This window comes from Apteryx mantelli, chromosome 7 (genome assembly GCF_036417845.1).
Source record: "Apteryx mantelli isolate bAptMan1 chromosome 7, bAptMan1.hap1, whole genome shotgun sequence".
Classification (NCBI taxonomy): domain Eukaryota; kingdom Metazoa; phylum Chordata; class Aves; order Apterygiformes; family Apterygidae; genus Apteryx; species Apteryx mantelli.
Window position 1 is genome coordinate 13,430,122 of NC_089984.1, and position 17,107 is coordinate 13,447,228.

At 35.4% G+C, this 17,107-nt stretch overlaps 1 protein-coding gene across 9 annotated transcripts in view; it reads left to right on the forward strand.

The window, feature by feature from the left end:
* Positions 1-17,107, forward strand: part of SHLD2 (shieldin complex subunit 2) — a 52,131-nt gene that overhangs the window by 3,178 nt on the left and 31,846 nt on the right. Inside the window, exon 1 of one of the 9 annotated variants that reach the window (XM_067299811.1) lies at positions 4,257-4,306. The exons of 7 other annotated variants lie outside the window; for them this stretch is intronic. The gene's annotated coding sequence lies outside the window, so the exon portion shown is untranslated. Of the gene's footprint in view, positions 1-4,256; positions 4,307-16,772; positions 17,026-17,107 lie in introns of those variants that run through there. One more of the 9 variants, XM_067299809.1, reaches the window with a different exon arrangement.

A 17,107-nucleotide genomic window follows, 5' to 3' on the forward strand; every position in this document is an offset into this window, starting at 1 on the left:
AGACTCCACAACCTCTCTGGGCAAATAATATTCTGATACTAAAGCAAGGTATTAGCTGTTTTGAATACACGTAAGTGACCACAGTAATCTTTCCTTTCTGTGCCTAATGTGGTTATTAATAGCAGTGTCATAAATTAGAGAAAAATATTTTATATATTAAAGTTAAGGTCAATTAGGTTCAGCATAGTGTTCTCTGTCAAAGTTTGCCAGTTTGGCTGAAATGTTCCTAGGGTGTATTCATCCTGAATTTTCTCAGAAGCTAGGCTAGCTATTTCCCGTTTGCATCCCAGTCTCCTTACTAGCTCACCAGAGTAGTTGAGAGAGAGGCAAGAAGCTGTAAAACAGGGATCCAAGCAAGGCTTAAAAGAACTCTGCTCCTTGTCTAGCCAAGCCCCTTTGAATACAGGGTGACCCCTGGATTGCCTCCAATTCAAAGTTTTCAGAGTCTGCACATCCATTAGGCGAATTGTTCAGGAGGAAAGCTGATCAGTACAGTGGGCAGGGAACTGTAATTTCTTTGTGGTAAATGTCAACACTTTCTTCTGGGAACAGAAATGCATTTTGAAATATTCTGCAAATGGAATTACAGTTGTCACCAGGCTTCATTTAAAACTATCAGCCATATTGCTTAAAGCATTTGGCAGTTCTTAGCCTTTGCTTAAAAATACCAGTCATCAGATAAAATCCAAATATTGACTGTATTTACATATGAAAACATTATTTTTTTAGTGAGTCCAGAAATAGCATGGAGAGATGTAAAACTGAGATTCTAGCCCTGTGGGATAATCCAGAATCTGTTGAACAAGTTGAAGCTAATTTCTTGTTCCCCATTGAATTTCCTATATGAGTAATTACATTTTCCCTTCCTAAATTTCACCAGAATTTGCAAAAAGTATTTACTTTCTCTTTGGACTTGAGTGTTATGCAGCACTGCTTTATACATGTTCATGTAGACCTTATGATATGTGTATCATACACAGGCCTCTGTATTTGTTGCTACAGGAGTAGCAAGTTCAGTACAAAGCAGCAGTGTGTGAAATGAATGCAAATTATGCTATGGACAGCTGTATTGTAGACAGTATAATATATTGGAGACAATTTTGTGTGTAATTTATAAAACACTTCGGGATCCTTTGGAAGCAGAACTGCAGTTTTATTTTTAAGATACCACAAAAGCTGCAAGATTAAAATGCAGATTGCGCCTTTGTGCATCTGAATCAAGTACCATCTTAGACACTCAGAATAGACACAGAAAATAATTGTGCAGTATCTGTTTGTACTAAATATATTGAGCATTTAGTCAAGTAAGTCCACCACAAACTTCTAGCTGATGTTTTTGTTTAATATTTACTACCTAGAAGTACTTATATTATACAATAGGATAGAACAGGCACAGATTTAACTGATCTGTCTAGAGTAAACATGGAGTTTCTCTGTTAAGTAGGAGGAAAAAAGTTGTTTTCTGTGTTTGTCACAGTGGCACAGCTGGTTCCCATATAAACTGTTAAGCCCTGTGAGCTCCAAGAATTCATTCTCTCATCTTTAATGCTCTCAGTGTGCAAGAAGATCACTCTGCTGAGTGTTCTTGTTTCATATTCTGATAATGGGGGGGTGTGTCCCTGTAGTTTCTTTCCTCCAGTCTTGATCTTCTGCATTTTTTTTATTTTTCTAGTTCATTCAATATCAATTGTATTGTAATTGAAAGCTAAATTGATATCTGAATATTAATGTTCCATATAATAGTGATTCCAGATAAGCGAACATTTGAAATACAAGTTGCCTTGTTCCATTCTTTCTGATACTGCTGTAGTATATGCACTAAAATGTATTTAAGCATGAGGACACTTCTAACCTGTCTATAAGTGCATATATGATATTCCTTGAAATTTTTTTATATTTGATAAAACTTTCATATATTCATTAATTTTCATTTCACACAATTTTGAGTCTTGATTTAGCCTGTGATCAGCTGTTCATTAAAACTTATTAAAACTTTCCTGTCAATTGTGTACTGATGAAAGACATTGAACGTAGGTCCTTTGGAGGTACACCACTAATCTCTTCTTGAGCTGTAGAAATAATCAATGGAAACAGTTTCTTATCCTTGAGCAGAGAGAGCTCACAGAGGCATTATTGCATATATTCTCTTAATAGATTGAACAGCTAAATATGAGATAGTATTGGAATGTGAGGAATAAGGATGTCCCAGTTTGTTTCCCAACTGGAAGCAGGGTGTCGCATAGTAGTTAGACTAGCTGTGTGCAGAACTTGACACATTTATTCTGTAAGGCAGTGTAGCTAAATAGCTGAGAATTGGGGCTATTATTTTATTCCCATCTGTGGCTATGAAAAAACTTCAGCCTCTGAGCTGCCTTATCTGTGAATAGTTGAATGATAATTACTGGGAGGATGGGAGGGTATGAATTGGCCAGGAATACTAACTGCAGCCACATGGATATTCCATGGGCTTGAAATCCTATGTATGTGTCTGTTAATTCTTTGATAGAGGTTCCCCCTAAAGTGCTTTTCTTTTTTCTCATCTACCACACCTATTTGCCTTCAGAATGCATGCCCTCTTACGTAGAGGGGGTGTGCATGTAGGCATCAAGTCAGGAGGGCCTCACAGTAACCCTTGTACACTGGAACTGCCTGCGTATCATGGCAAAATATGATAAAATACTGTCAAGCAGCAATCCAATAATTCTTTTACAGATCTTTAGCTTAAGGTATTCTGAGGTTTTATGAACTGTGTTTTCCACCTTCACAATGCTTTAAAGTAGAATTTCATACATAATTATTTTTTGGCAAGGGGTGTGAAAGTGGAGAAGAGATGGATGTTTGTCTGTCTACAAGTGTGTTGTACCAATATGCATTCTTCAGGATGGCAGGGGAAAATATTGATAAAGCATATTTTCTTTTAGATATACATATTTTTGTAAGATAGATTTATCACAGTTTCGAGGAAATGTAAGGAACGATGAAAGCGATCTCACCATTTTCATTCCAAATTTGTGAGTAAGTTATGATACTCTGTCATTTAGATCTGAACCTAAGTGCCACATTTCTTTGTTATATTCTTTCCTTTTTATGCCAAACCAGTATAGGGCATAACGGGGATAGAAAGGAAGTGTGGCACAGTTGTCTGGCTATACAGGTTTGCTAGAGAGGTAGCTTTATAAGATGCCATTGCATGTAGCTCATGAATTGGGGGAGGCACTATTACAAAATGAACACTTTCAGTCATCTCTTTACTACCAGCTAGAGACTAAAGCTAGTGAAAAGGCATTTCATTGGCAGCATATGGCAATTGATACTTAGACATATCTACTTGGAGACTAAGAGGTAGCCAACAGAATTTAAAATTCTGTTACAGACCTATGAATCCCTTAATTGTCTAATTTTTCTTCCCCTTCTAAATCTCTTCAACTGTGGCTTCAGCAGCCATATCAGAGCTGGAGAACAGACTGTCAGGTTTTCCTTATAGACTCCCTTTGCCTCAATACAGGAGAACCTGAATTTGGTGATTGTCCAGGCAGGCTGCAGAAGTTATGGATTTGTACATGCTGTAAGATTGAGATGTGTTTTCTGTAATTCTGCAGAGTTGGAGAGGAGGTATTTGAATGATTGCTTGTTGAGATAAAGATTTTAAAGCTTCCAGTATTTCATTGTGTTTTTACTGAGGTGCTTAGGCACTTTTGGTCTGAGTTTTACATTATTTTTATGTATTATTTTGCATTATTTATTTTTTAACTAAGTGTTTTCATGATTTGAGTTTAACACAAATATAAACTGCTAAGATTTTGCTCCTGTATAAATAGTAACTTTTTTGCCTGCATAGCACTGTAAACGTAGATAGGACAACTCATAATTGTGCAAGTAAAGTAGGAACCTAGTAGGTTCAGCCTAGTAGGAACACTCTTTAGAAGATGCTAGTCTAAAGTGAGAGTCTTGTTTTCTAAACTTAAAGTACTGCTACAAAAAAAACCCCCTGCAGTTAGGCAAAATCAGGTTGAAATTTATTGTTTAACCATAAGATTTTCTTTTTTGTATTTGTTCAGAACTTCTGAGAGGAGGTACCATTCTTATTTTACAATTCTGGCAGTAGGATTATTAGGCCATTTTTCTAGAGCGTCAGTTTAACAGGAGTTATTAATATTCTCACTAAAAGGTACTTGAAAAACTTTTCAGTATGTGAACAAATCCACCAGCATTTGACTGTCAGATATTTTCCTGAGCCTTTTAAATGTTAATGATTCTGCTGCAGAAGTCAGAAAATACTGAATAGATTCCGATAACTACCTCATGAGTAAATATAATTTTGATTGCTGTGAAAAGTGGTGGTGCTTATGTTTGTCAGCTTTGAAAGGCCTTCTGTCTCCATCTGTTTATATTGTTGCTGTGCAGGATGACTGAGTTTGCCAACTGCTTACTTCAGCTCTGTGATAGAACAGATATAAAAAGCTCTTCATGTACACAGGAGATAATGTCCTCATCTCTTGTTTAGACAGTCTACACATATGCTAAAATTTTCTGTGACATATTTTGGTACTGTGTTGCTGTCAATATATTACTAACAGGCATTGTAAGATAATATATTTGAGAAATATAAAATATGCTTTTCTTTGCAACATTTATTTTCTGTAATTCCATTTCTGGTTTTCGGATGAGTAGAACAAGAGGGAACTTTGGGGCTTCAGTTCTGATCTGAAGCCCACTGAAGTCAGTAACAAGTTAATCTGTTGGTTTCATTGACCATTTCAGTCAACATGGCCCTTTATCAAGCCATGGAGTTTTTTGCTGGTCAATGTAAGGACTTTTCCTATCTCAGTTCCTGTATCCGAGAATCTGTGAAGGCAACTGTTCTTGATCTTCATAGAATAACAGATTTATCTTTAGATTTTGTTTACTTTTTCCTCACTTTCAGTTTGAAAGACAAAAGAGGGGGATGATGCAGTTACCAAAAAACAATATATTTGAGACTTCCACTTCACTGTTAAATGTGCTTGAAATTTGCTGATTAAAGGATTTGTAATGGGAAAGCTGGCAGGTAGACAGAGATACACACCTTCACAGATGCACTGTGATCTTGCAAGCTTTATTTCCTTAAACAGAGTTAGGAGAGAAGGAATTTCAATCAGTTTGCTTTATTTTGTGGAAATTACACTGTTTGTTAGAGAACTGCTGTCTATTTTAGTCAACACAGCAAACAACAGGTAGTAGAAAATATGGTTCACCAAGGGCAAACTGAAATGTGTTTGAAAATAATGTTTAAAATTGAATTTTTTTGTTTGGTTGGGGTTTTTTTGCAACTCCTGGTGGCCTTTGCTGTCTGACTGATTGAATTATACCTGAGATCCTAACAGCCTGAAAGCCCAGTATCAGAGACTGCAAACCAGTTTTCTCTTGCCTTAGTACTGAATTGACAATCAGAAAATGTTATTTACATAAACAAAGTGCATTTTGTTTAAATAATAAACATTAATGCTCTTATAAACTAGAGGATACCAGTCTCCTGTAGTGCTTTTGTTTGTATTTCTGTTAACAAGATGAACTTTTTTTTTTCTTCTTTTACTTTTGAAGACATTGCTTATGGAATTCCGAATTAAGCATTCAAACATTTTAATATTACAAAAATGATTATAGTTAGAGTCCTTTGTGGAAGATGGTGGCTGAAGCCCAGATCCAAAAGAATAAGACTTACCTCTCAAGTTTGCTGGTACAACTGAAATTGGTGTTCTTCATCAGAGAAGTCCAGGAGTAAATTGGCTGATGTTTTTCCACACATTATGGATTTCCTAAAAATTTTCAGATTGTTCTGGAGGCTAAAAGTCTATGCAAAATATCTTTTCTTAGTCATCTTTCAAAGACCTCAAGAATTGTTCATGGGGCCACCTAGATCTACAGATCCAGGGCTAAAAGTCAGTGTGTTATGTAGCTCATCCCAGAGGGCTCTCCGAGTGAGAAACTGGGTCAGAATGAGAAATACTTCTGTTATTTTAACTGAAAATATCCCACTGCAAGAACATTTGAGAACAATTTTTGAAAATAACTGTATTTTTAAAATTAAGTTAGATGTTTTCCAGTCTTTTTAGTCTGTCTTGTAATGAAATGACTTGATTTATGAACCACATCCTTGTTCTGTGGAAACACTAGACTTCATTAAAATTGCATGTTATGTATTGTGTTTAGATGCCCATAAGGCAATGACGTTTTATGTCTGGCATGGTATGCTATACATTTATGACATTAGCTTATGGACCTGTGGCAAAACATGCACAAACAAAATCCGTAGCTTTTCTGTCCTCTTCATCCTAGAATATCTGCTGGAATCATTGCTGCTGCAGTTACTTGGTGCCAGCTTGGGAGCAGTGGGCACCTTAAGGAGCAAGGGTGGGATGGGTCTAGTGGTGTGCAGAGGTATGAGGTGCACCCAGGGGATACTGGCAGTCAACATGAGAAGGGTTTGCTATCGCTGCCATAGAATCTGAATATTTAGGTATATATTTATTATATCCAAATTGAAGATTTTATGCTGTATTTATTTCTTGATTATTCTTTATAGTCTAATCTTGCCAGTGTTGGCAAGATAAATTACAATAGGTAAGTTAGAAATTATCTCCTCTGCCAGTTTTTTTTGAAAGTCAGTAGGTTGAAGTTAAGCTTATTTTGAAATACTTGTAAGGTAGAGCCTCTATGCATCATTGTTAGTAACTGATTTTATCTTTCAAAAGCAGTATTATATTGCTGTCATCTGACTCCCTGAGTTAGTTAAAACAGTAATGGGTTTAGTAAAAGCGCTTATCTTGACTTCTTTTGCTTTGCCTTATCAGTTTTTCAGGTAGACTGGTGTTTGTCTTTAATTCAGTAAGGAAAAATTAACTGACGGTCTAAATAATGTATTCTTTTAGATTGTTAACAGTTACTGTTAAAGAAATCAACTTGCTTGAATAGAGTATGTGCTTTACATTCATCCCAAGTTTATAGGGTATATTAGTATTATGGCAGTTGTAAAATAAATGTAACATGGGGCTTGATGACCAGAAATAAAGCTTCTTCCTGATCATGTGTTAAGCACATCCTGAAGGTAATAGAGGGGAAGGAAGAAGTCAGTCTCCTTCACTGTTTCTGTTCCCTCTATGCTTTTTATGCCTCACCTACCAGTGAATCCAGACTTGTGCAAATCCATGAGTGTTATTTAGCTTTAGATTTAATTTATTCTTGCTTATTACATGGTTAATTCAATTAAGGTTAAGTCAAGGAAATTAATGGGCCTGTTAACTAAAAGAAAAATGTTATCTTATTTGGCAAAGCATTGTGCTCTCATCACTTTTTTTTTTTCTCCCAGGGAGTATGAGTCTTAAAGTCTCATCATCAGAACATAGTGCACTGCCTCAGGGCTTACCTTTTTACGTAATCTTAACTTTTTGAAAATTAAGGATTAGTTGTGTGGGTTGGTTTTGCACAATACATAAGGTAAGAAAAAGTAACAGTTTCAAAGAGTGATAATGTTCAAGAACTGAACAAAAAAGTCTGACACTGGGGACCCTGTGTTAATATCAACTTTCAGTCATTTGGTTATATACTGGTGTGAGTTGGCACCTGAGAACTTGAATAAGCAGTGAACTGAGGAATGACCGAGGAAGAGAGCGTGTTCTATACTGCATGTAGAGAGAAAATTTCAAATACAGAAATAGTATAACTGATGATGACAGTTGAAATGTCAATAGATATACTGAACAGTTAAGTTGAAAAGGATAGTTTTGTGACTGCTATCTAAAAGGCAAAGGAATATTTATTGAAGAAGGACAGTGCAATGCTTAAAGTATGAACATGAAACTTGAGTTCTCTGCCTGTTTTAGCTTACTGTATGAGCTGAAGCAAATTACTTAGGCTTTCCTAGCTTCAGTTCCAGTAAGAAAAACAGGAATGGTGATTTCTTCTCCACTTCTTAAAGGTACAGAGAGGACAAACACATCAAATATCATTTGGAACTGAGCTATTTTGGGGAACTTGCATGGTCCTCAAATACATAGTGCGTATAGGTCGGTGCTTACAGAGCATGCTCAATGCTTACAATGAAAAAAGAGAAACTTGCTTGAAATTTGTTTTTCTAATCAACTAATACGATTTTTCTTTCCCATCAAATTCAGGTTTTCTCAAGAAATGAGAAAAGTCTCAGGTTCTTTTCGATGTGATGAGTAAAATATATCTTACCTTGAATGTTTTGTCCTGTATATCAGAGCATATTAAATTTACTCAACTCTTTTCTCTATTAGGAACAGAAAGAGTGAACTTCAATGGAACTACAGTTCACCCATTTTACATAGAATATTAATGAAAAATTTAGGTTATGCAGGATTTTCCAGGTTCTGTCGGTTGAAAAGAATCCATGGAAGTTAGCCTAATGGTGGTATCAGATGTTCTCCTTGAGGGAATAACAAATACTGTCCTTAACTGCCTCCATAAGCTATTTATGCATCAGTTTGGATAAAAAGAGTGATTGTAAAATAAATACCAATTACATATGTGTTTTTTTCCAGCAGTTATTATTTATTTCACAGTTGTTTCCACACCATGTGCTTAACATGATGTCTGAAAAAATGAGTCTTTTTCAGCAAGTCTTTATCAATTTAGATGACATGAAGAGAATGTTATATAACTTGATCTGTGACTATATTTGGTTACAAAACTTACTTTCTAAAACAGTGAGTAAGGAGAAATTACTTGATAAACAAAGGAAATAGATATTGGAATTGGCATGAGTTCTTTGGGAACATGCCAGCGTAGATACTGTTGTGCTTGTGAGTGTGCTATAAGTATACATGTCAGATCAACTTCTTTAAAACAGCATAATTTCTTGGGCTGTGCCTGCATTCCTTTTCCATTTTGTTTTCCCGTACCAGATTGTAAAAATATAAACTTGGGAGATGAGATGGACCCAAATGATGTTCTGTATCAGATCTTTAACTGCATGCACTGCTAGTTCTAAATTGACCTGTTGGGAATATAAATGTGTTGCAATTCAGCTATTCCCCAGTCTTCCCATGTACAGCATGTGACCTCAGTGGACAGTGAATTGACTTCCCAGGCATGAGGCTGGCTCATTGCTACAGTCAAGATGAAACCTTTTATCACATCTCTGCTTGTAAAGCACTACTAATCCTAAAGATCAATAACAAGCTTTCCACCTCTAGTGCTGCTCTTAACATTTAATTCTTGAACTTAGAAGTTAGTATCTTCTAAGGATAATGGGATTAAACTAGTCTTGAATTATCGTGTATACTGTTGTAAGTACAAAGCATGGTGGTAAATTTCTGACATGGAGCCTGGAACTAGACTGGAAATATTAATGTAATGTGGAAAACCCTAGATAACTCTTACATAGGAAGAGCTTCAGTCCCCACTGAACTGTGTTTTGATCCATAAAAGGTTAGCAGATGGGAGGTCATTACCAATTCTTTTGAGGTATCAAGGACTCTCCACTCCTTTCCAAAATGCTAATGTTATCTTCAAGAGTGAGGTTTTTCTTTTTTGAAAGATAATTTTGTTAAGCCAAGACCTTTCTGTATAGTCTTCCATTTTATGATGTTTACTCTCAAGTAAGAAGTTGAGCTGTGATTGGAGGAAAAAGAAGGTGAACTTTGCATAACAGCAGCATTCTATACAGCAATACAATACAAGAGGTTTTTGCACTGCTCTGCAGGGCAGGATATTACTGATGGAGAGTCTCTTTCTCCATTTTTACATGTCCAATGAAAATTTTTTAACAGAGATGCCCACTAAACTGTGTCGTATCAGGGGTATTTGGAAAATAGTGTCTGCATAGAATAGCTTTCAGGATCAGAGCCTCAGATTCAAAATTTGCCTGGATTTAGAATGTAAGTACTTATATTTCTTAAGCAGTGGGTTATCCAAGTTAAATGGATAGGCATAGGTACAAAGGCTGGACAGCTGAGTTACAATTTGGGCTTAGAATTTTAATCTCCTTTGGCTCTAGTAGAGTATAACTTATTTATTTGGCAAAATGAGAAAATGACATTGGTATTAAGAATGATATGATTGTGCAGTTTGCAATTCCTGTATATATTATGACGTTACCTCTTCTCTCTTTTATGTTTACCTTTTTTAACCAGGAATACGGTTTTAGATGGACACTGCTTTGTACATCTTTCTCCTCACCTCCATCAAATCAAATATTTACTTTTGCTTAGTTATGAACATTAAAGCCTTGCCCCCATGCCCCATCACTTATTGGTTTTACTGTTCAGGTTTCTGCATAGTTTGTGTTGGCATTAATCAGTTGCAGTTTATACTATAATGTAATGTTAAACAAGTTCCTTTTGAGAAAAGGTTTTAGTTAATACATTGAGTATTTTGGCTCAAGTTTGTCACTGTCACCTTGTACTTAATCAATGAGTGTTATCTTTATTTTGGGAACAAAACCATTATTTTTATCTAATTTTCATACTACAAACTTGATCTTCATGTGTTGCTTTTCAGATATGTGCTGACTATTATGATAGTTTAGCAATTTGTTTTTTTTATTTTTATCTCTCTCTAGATTTTTCTTTTGCTCCAGTAATTCAAAACTGTTTTACATGTTAATGTTAACGTGAAATGTTGTCACATTTCATTTAACATTAATTGTTTTGAGCTCAGGGCTCTTAAACTGCCATTAATTTGGAGAATATACTAGTTTTGGCTGCAGGATGAAGCTTTCTATATGGAGCTGTGAACATCGGTATAGTTCTTGCAATGACGTCAGGTAATTCAGTGAGAACATTAGCTGAGATAAGAATATAAGAAGTAGAGTTTGTTCGTTCTTTTATTACAGAGGTGACAGTTGTAAAGGTTACCAGTCTCTGTGGAGAAAGATAATAGGTCATACATCCAGTGTAATACCTTCTTGTTTTTCTGCTTTATCTGCAAATTTTAAAATCTTCTCTTAAGTTAAGCCCATATAAACAGGTTTTTATTATTGTGAAATTTATGGGGAGAACAAAAATGTGTAATTTGCTCATTACCTGTTATGCTCAAGGTTACAATAGCTGCTTATTTCAATTCCATGTGCTTCCTAACACAAGCAAGTAAAAACTGGAGCTGTCCAAATCATCAGTTAAATAAATAAGGTAGTTTTATCTGGAAAGGCTAGCAAGTTGCTCTATGCTGCTTCCCCTCCCTTGCATTAATCCTCACTAATTCCTCTAGTTTTCCTCTTTTAGGCTTTTGCAGAAGGTAAAGTTCACCTTTGTGCACATGACAGGGAAGCTGAAGTACTGCAGAACATAGTTGTACATAGTTGTAGCTGTCCTGTAAAATTACCTCATTTGGCATGAAATAAGGTCAGTTTACAAAAGACTGTTCAAAGCTACTTCTGGATATCAGACTAACTTCTATATTGGGCATTGAATGTAAGAACTCTTTAAAAAGATACGTTTCTAACATTGATGCTGCTTTTTCTGTTCTATATTGAAACTTCCCATGAGTATTCTTCAAATATTTTTCTGAAGTCTACAGTGATTTTAGCATTATACAGCAATTCACATGGTTACGTGGATAAAAGTTAGCCCTAATACGCTGGTAGCCACATTGGTCTTGTGTACACTGTCAGCCATATTGTTGCTCTCTTAGTGAAGATGAAACAAGTATAGAACTTGCAACATTTGGTAGATAAAAAACTGTATATGCAAGGCCTATGAGAGGATTACAGTTCCAGTACACAAAAAATTAAGTAAACTGGGAGGTGAGCATTTTTTCAATCTCTAGTCTTTCCTCTTTATATTGAGTTATATTCTTAGAAGTAACCTTTAGTTTTACTTCAACTTGGAGTGGCTTCTGATCGAAGACAAATGGATAAGTAGGGTTTCCCTATTTAGTTTTCACCTGTAACTTTTCATACTTCAAGAGCTTTAAAAGCTATGCAAAATTTTAATTTTCCAGATACCTTAATGCTCATGTATTGTTGGTTTTGTCAGGACAGTTTTGCAGTAAGATTGATCATCCTTTAGAGTGCCACCTCTCTTTGAAGAAAGGTGACTTTGTCTCAAAGTGGGCTGCTGGTATGGATAAACATGTTAAGTCTGTATAAATTCAACTGAATTTTCTCCCAAAGGATATGGGGGTGGGGGGGAGAACTAGGCTGGGCAGAACATTTCCAGGGATTAGAATGGTGAGAGTGAAATAAATGATGCTGAAGACTTTTCAGATTAACTACTTGTTATAGGTCAAGCAGACAGAGCTGTTCTCATCCCTCTAGTGTAGTACAGTCCAAAAAAATGAGGACTAGGTAATACTGTAAGAAAAAATTATATGAAAAATGTTATTGAATTAAAGCTGTTTGAATGAAGGTACACAGCAATAGAGTCATACTAGCATGGTACAGGAAATAATGTAGGTGTTGCCTCTAATATTAAAATAATGAAGAAAATTATACGTATTTACCAGAAACAACATAGGTGCAAAAAGATTTTTATCAGTAATTCTGCTGCTAAAGACTTAAAAAGAGGGAGACCAAAGATGGCTGATACCATGAGTTTTAGTTTGCTTGATCTTTTTAGTAGGCTGATTTACTTTAGGAAAAGATGGATGTATGTGGCAGCCATATGGATCAACATACATTTCAAGCATTTTATTCATAGTGGGTAGATGGAAAGACTTTTTTCATTGATAGTGATTTCTAGAAACTTTCATTGGACATACCTCTTGAATGGGCAGGAGAGAAACTGATCTACAATTTTTGAAATATAATCAAATCATTCTGAATAACTAGTCTGTAATGTGCATTACTGCCCTAAAACATATGTTTTAGATGAGAGAGAGGAAAAAACTTACCTTGATGTTTGAAATGGGGAAATCTACATTTAAAAGGCACCTTTGGTTCAGTCAGCTGTGTTGATAGTTACTCAGTGTCACCTGTTCTCTGTTAAAGCTTAACTAGTTTGCTAAACTAACATCTAGACCATTGAAAAGTAAAGGCTTATATATTAAAAAGTTGATGATAATTTCCTCGTGTATCATATATCTTAATTTTCTTGCTATGGCTTTTGAACTTGCTTTCTGTCTCCAGGAGTTTTGCTGCAGTTTCATTAGTTTAAGATATTCTGAAATATTTTTTTATCTTGAATTTTTTTCCTCCAGTGCTCTAGTAAATTAACAACCTTACTCCTTATCCATAATGCATGTGAAAGAGCATTTGCTTTGCTGACATTCATACAGTCCTGTAAAGAAGTAGGCATGCCACTTGTGTAGCCACAATAAGGAGCAAGCGTGTGCAGTGAACCATCTATATGATCTTTGTGGTGCCATTCATTATTGTATAAAGCCAGCTTGGCCTAAGTCTGAATGTTGTAATTCCTTGAGGGAGCTTTATCTCTGAAAAAAAATCTTAATATTAAAAATTAATTTTTAGACAGAAGAGCATATCTTTTTCAGTTGGTGTTAAGGTTGAAGTGTATTCTTTACTACAGGGGAAAAAACAAACCAGCCTAAAATAGGTAACATGGAAATCTTTGTATTTTCAGAAATGAAAGGAACTAGAGATTTGCATATGAAATCAGCACTATTATGTAGTTAAAAGCTCCTGGTTTTGTTTAAAATAATGCGAACATCAGAAGCATGTGTGTATGCACTTTTTTGAGAGTTTGGATTTATTAAAATTTTGTATGCCAGCTTTTTTATGTAGATATGAAAGTATCAGTAAAGATCAGCAGTTTAATGTATCAGATTATCAGTTACATGGAACCCCGCAAAAATACGCTTACAATACCACAAGAAACGTAGAGTTGCATACTAAAGAATTATGTGCAAAATGTGGCTCAAGATGGGGAGAGACTAGAAAGAGTCTGATGATGCCAGATTCTTTGGAAGTTGTCTGATAACCTGAAATACCAGGTACCAATCCTTTCAAAAAAATAAAAAAATACTTGCTGTTGTTTCTGGTTACAGGAAGGTTAAATATTTGCTGCTCTGGAGCAGCAAACTAAACAGTGAGAGAATGAACTCTTGATTGAGCTGTTGGTCCAAAAGAGGTGTTGTGAGCTTGGTGTGCCAACTGGTTTCTCCTGGAACTGGGTGTGCAGCTTCTAGTTTTGCAGCCATGGAGCACGGCATGATCTAGGCATGACTTGTGTGCTCCCAGTGTGGCTCCTTGTGTGAGTGGGTGGGTGGCTTTTTTCAGCTAACAAATATCTGACTTGAATAGCTTAATAAAGTTGAGAAATGAAAAATTACCCCACTTCACTTCAAAAATGCAAGAGTGTAACTTTTGTTAGCTAAAGTATCCACTTGTGGTAGAAAGTGAATGGCATTTTACTAATGCTATCAGATTACTAATTTATCCTGTGTTAGAAAAATTGTCATTTTGTGAATACCTTTTCAACACTGTATCCCACAATATAGAGGCACAAGCACAGCACAGTCTTGCCTACTGCTGTTGTCCAAAACATGGGCAGTCCCCCTTTTTTTCTTGGCCTGTGACTGTGCAGTCAGCATCCATTTTTTATTATAAAACTTAACCTTTTTTGAGTCAAGTTACTGTAAAAGTGCAAAGGTAGTGGTGGCAGCTTTGTATTGCAAATATGGGCTTTTTGTTTGCGGCAGCATGGAAGTCGCATACAATATGGCTGAGTAAATTTCATTTCTCCAACCTCTAAAGCATCTGCAATTGTGAGAGGAGGTTTTCATTACAGCTGTCTGTATGCTGTAGCCAGTTAATCCAAGGTAATACATACTTCTGTGGAAGATGGCTTCTAATAACTTTCGTAAAATGTGAAATATCAGCTTGCATGTTGTTATGACCCTAAATAAGAATCTGATTTTTTGAAAAATGCACTGAATTTGTGCAGGAAGATCTACTTGGTTAATGTTATAAAGCCTGTTATACAATATTACAGGAATGTTCTGGCATTTGTATTATTAAATTAAGCTGAAATGTATTTACTGTTCTAGAAATAGATTTTACAGAAATCCATTAAATTAAAGCCCAGTCAGTTGTTGCTTCGTTTGGAAACTCTTCTTCTGTTCTGCTGCTTGCTTCAAAAATTTCAGTTTACGGAAACAGCAAAGACCTTTCCACGAAGCAGAAAAAAAGCTGATGCTAGTTTGAGATTGCTTTTTATCTTCTCATCCTAATAAATCAAATTTGCAGCTGTTAATGTGGTGTAAATAGAGTTATTATGACCATGCTTCATCTTGACTGTGACCAGTTGCCTCATTTTAATCTTAGTGCCTGTATTGCTTTATTAACCTCAGTTTATCAGAAGTTTTAAGTCCTAAAATAGGTTTTTATTGGTTTGCTACCTATTGATAATTTCCTGCGGACTTGATGTTTTTTCTGACAAAAACATGATGATGTCACTCTAGTATTGTGAGTTCTTGGAATATATTGGAATATTTTCTTGATAGAAGGTATAGTATTTATTTGTCTGAAAGTTCTCAAACTTAGGGGCTTGAGGAATGCGTGTTATCTTTTTTGTATATCTTTGACCTTTTACCTTTATCTTTCTCTCTTCCTCAGGAGGTCACCGTTCTGAAGAACTTTTAACTTCTTTTATTTGTAACAGCCCCTGTATGTTCATATCTCTTTAATTATGTGTTTTATGTATTGCAAAACAAAAATCAATAAGTTGTGTTTATTTTTTAAGAGAAGATCTCGCAAGAGACAAAAAGGTCGTGGTAGTATCAAGGAAATCATAAAAGCCTACTACCTTTACTCTAATTTTTAAAGACAAGAGCATCTGAGTGACTATGTTGAAAGTATATCTGAGTGTTCAGATCTTGCTTCATTTAGTTCCCATATAATAATCCTTTTAAAGTAAAATGATTGCACCTGTTGAGTAAATAGCTACATAAAACCCAAACTCATATCTACAGAAGAAATCTATTTATTTTAGCTCAAGGAAAATACTTCCTTTTGGAGCACAACTTTAGAAACCACAGGCCTTGATCCTCCAGGCATGTAGGTTTATATGTTGAGCCATTAGTAATTCCATTTGATTGCTTACCATATAGTTAGTTATGATATTAGTTAAATAGTAGACTTGTGAAGAACAATGTAGTGTCTCTAACTTTAAGTACAGTTTTAGATTGTTTTGTAATTTGATTTGACTTCTGTTTTGAGTGTCGAACTGCATGGAGCTTCCCACGCACTCTGGTGATGGTTTAAGTAGCTGACCTCTCTGCTTATACTGCCTCAGTGCTCAGGAAGGTTTCTGTCGCAATGCCTCAATGGTGTTTCATGTTCAAAAAAGTGTTTTGTTGCTGAAAGCACTGTAGATGACAAATTTTGATGTATATTGTTTTATGGCAATATAATGCCAAATATACCTTTTATGACTTTATAACCCAGCAGTACCTGGTACCACGGTGCTCTGTTACTATCCAGTCAAAAATGAGATATTAAATAGATCAGTACTGGGGCTATTTAGTATAAATAATACCAAATATTAAAAGAAGTGGCCTTATGCTCAATAATAATCTATATTCAGATAGCATTTAGAGGTAATACTACCCTAATTACTGTACCATAGAGGCAGATGAAGGAGGCTTGTGATTTTTCATAAATTTAGATATTGACTAGCAGAGTTCTTGCTATACTACAGTATCTGTTCAAGGGCAGATCTGCTCTCTGCCCAGTATTCCAGAAGTATTATTTATGTGAGCAAAATAATTATCTTGGAGTAAAATTAATTTTAGTTAAACAGATCAATTATTCTAGTAGATAAGACTACAGTCATTGCCTGAGAGCTTATATTAAAATTTATGTGAAATGTATCGTTTGGTAACGACCACAAAATGGATATAAGGAAGGAATTGAAAATATTGAAATAAGGATGACAAAAATAAGAGCCTGTAATTGCCCATCCCATCCACCAGCTGCCCATATGTACATGCACTCCCTTTCTCACACATGCATGTTCTTTTGATTTTTTTTGTTAGATCCAACCAGTTTACAGTCCAAAACTGTCCATTTATATCTCCTTGGGTGCCATTCAGTGACAGAAACATAATAATCTTTAAGCCCATCTGGTATGTCCATCACAGATGTAGCGTATAAAATTATTTCTGTTACGAGCTTCTCAGTTTGATTTCTTCCGTCAGTCTTTATTTT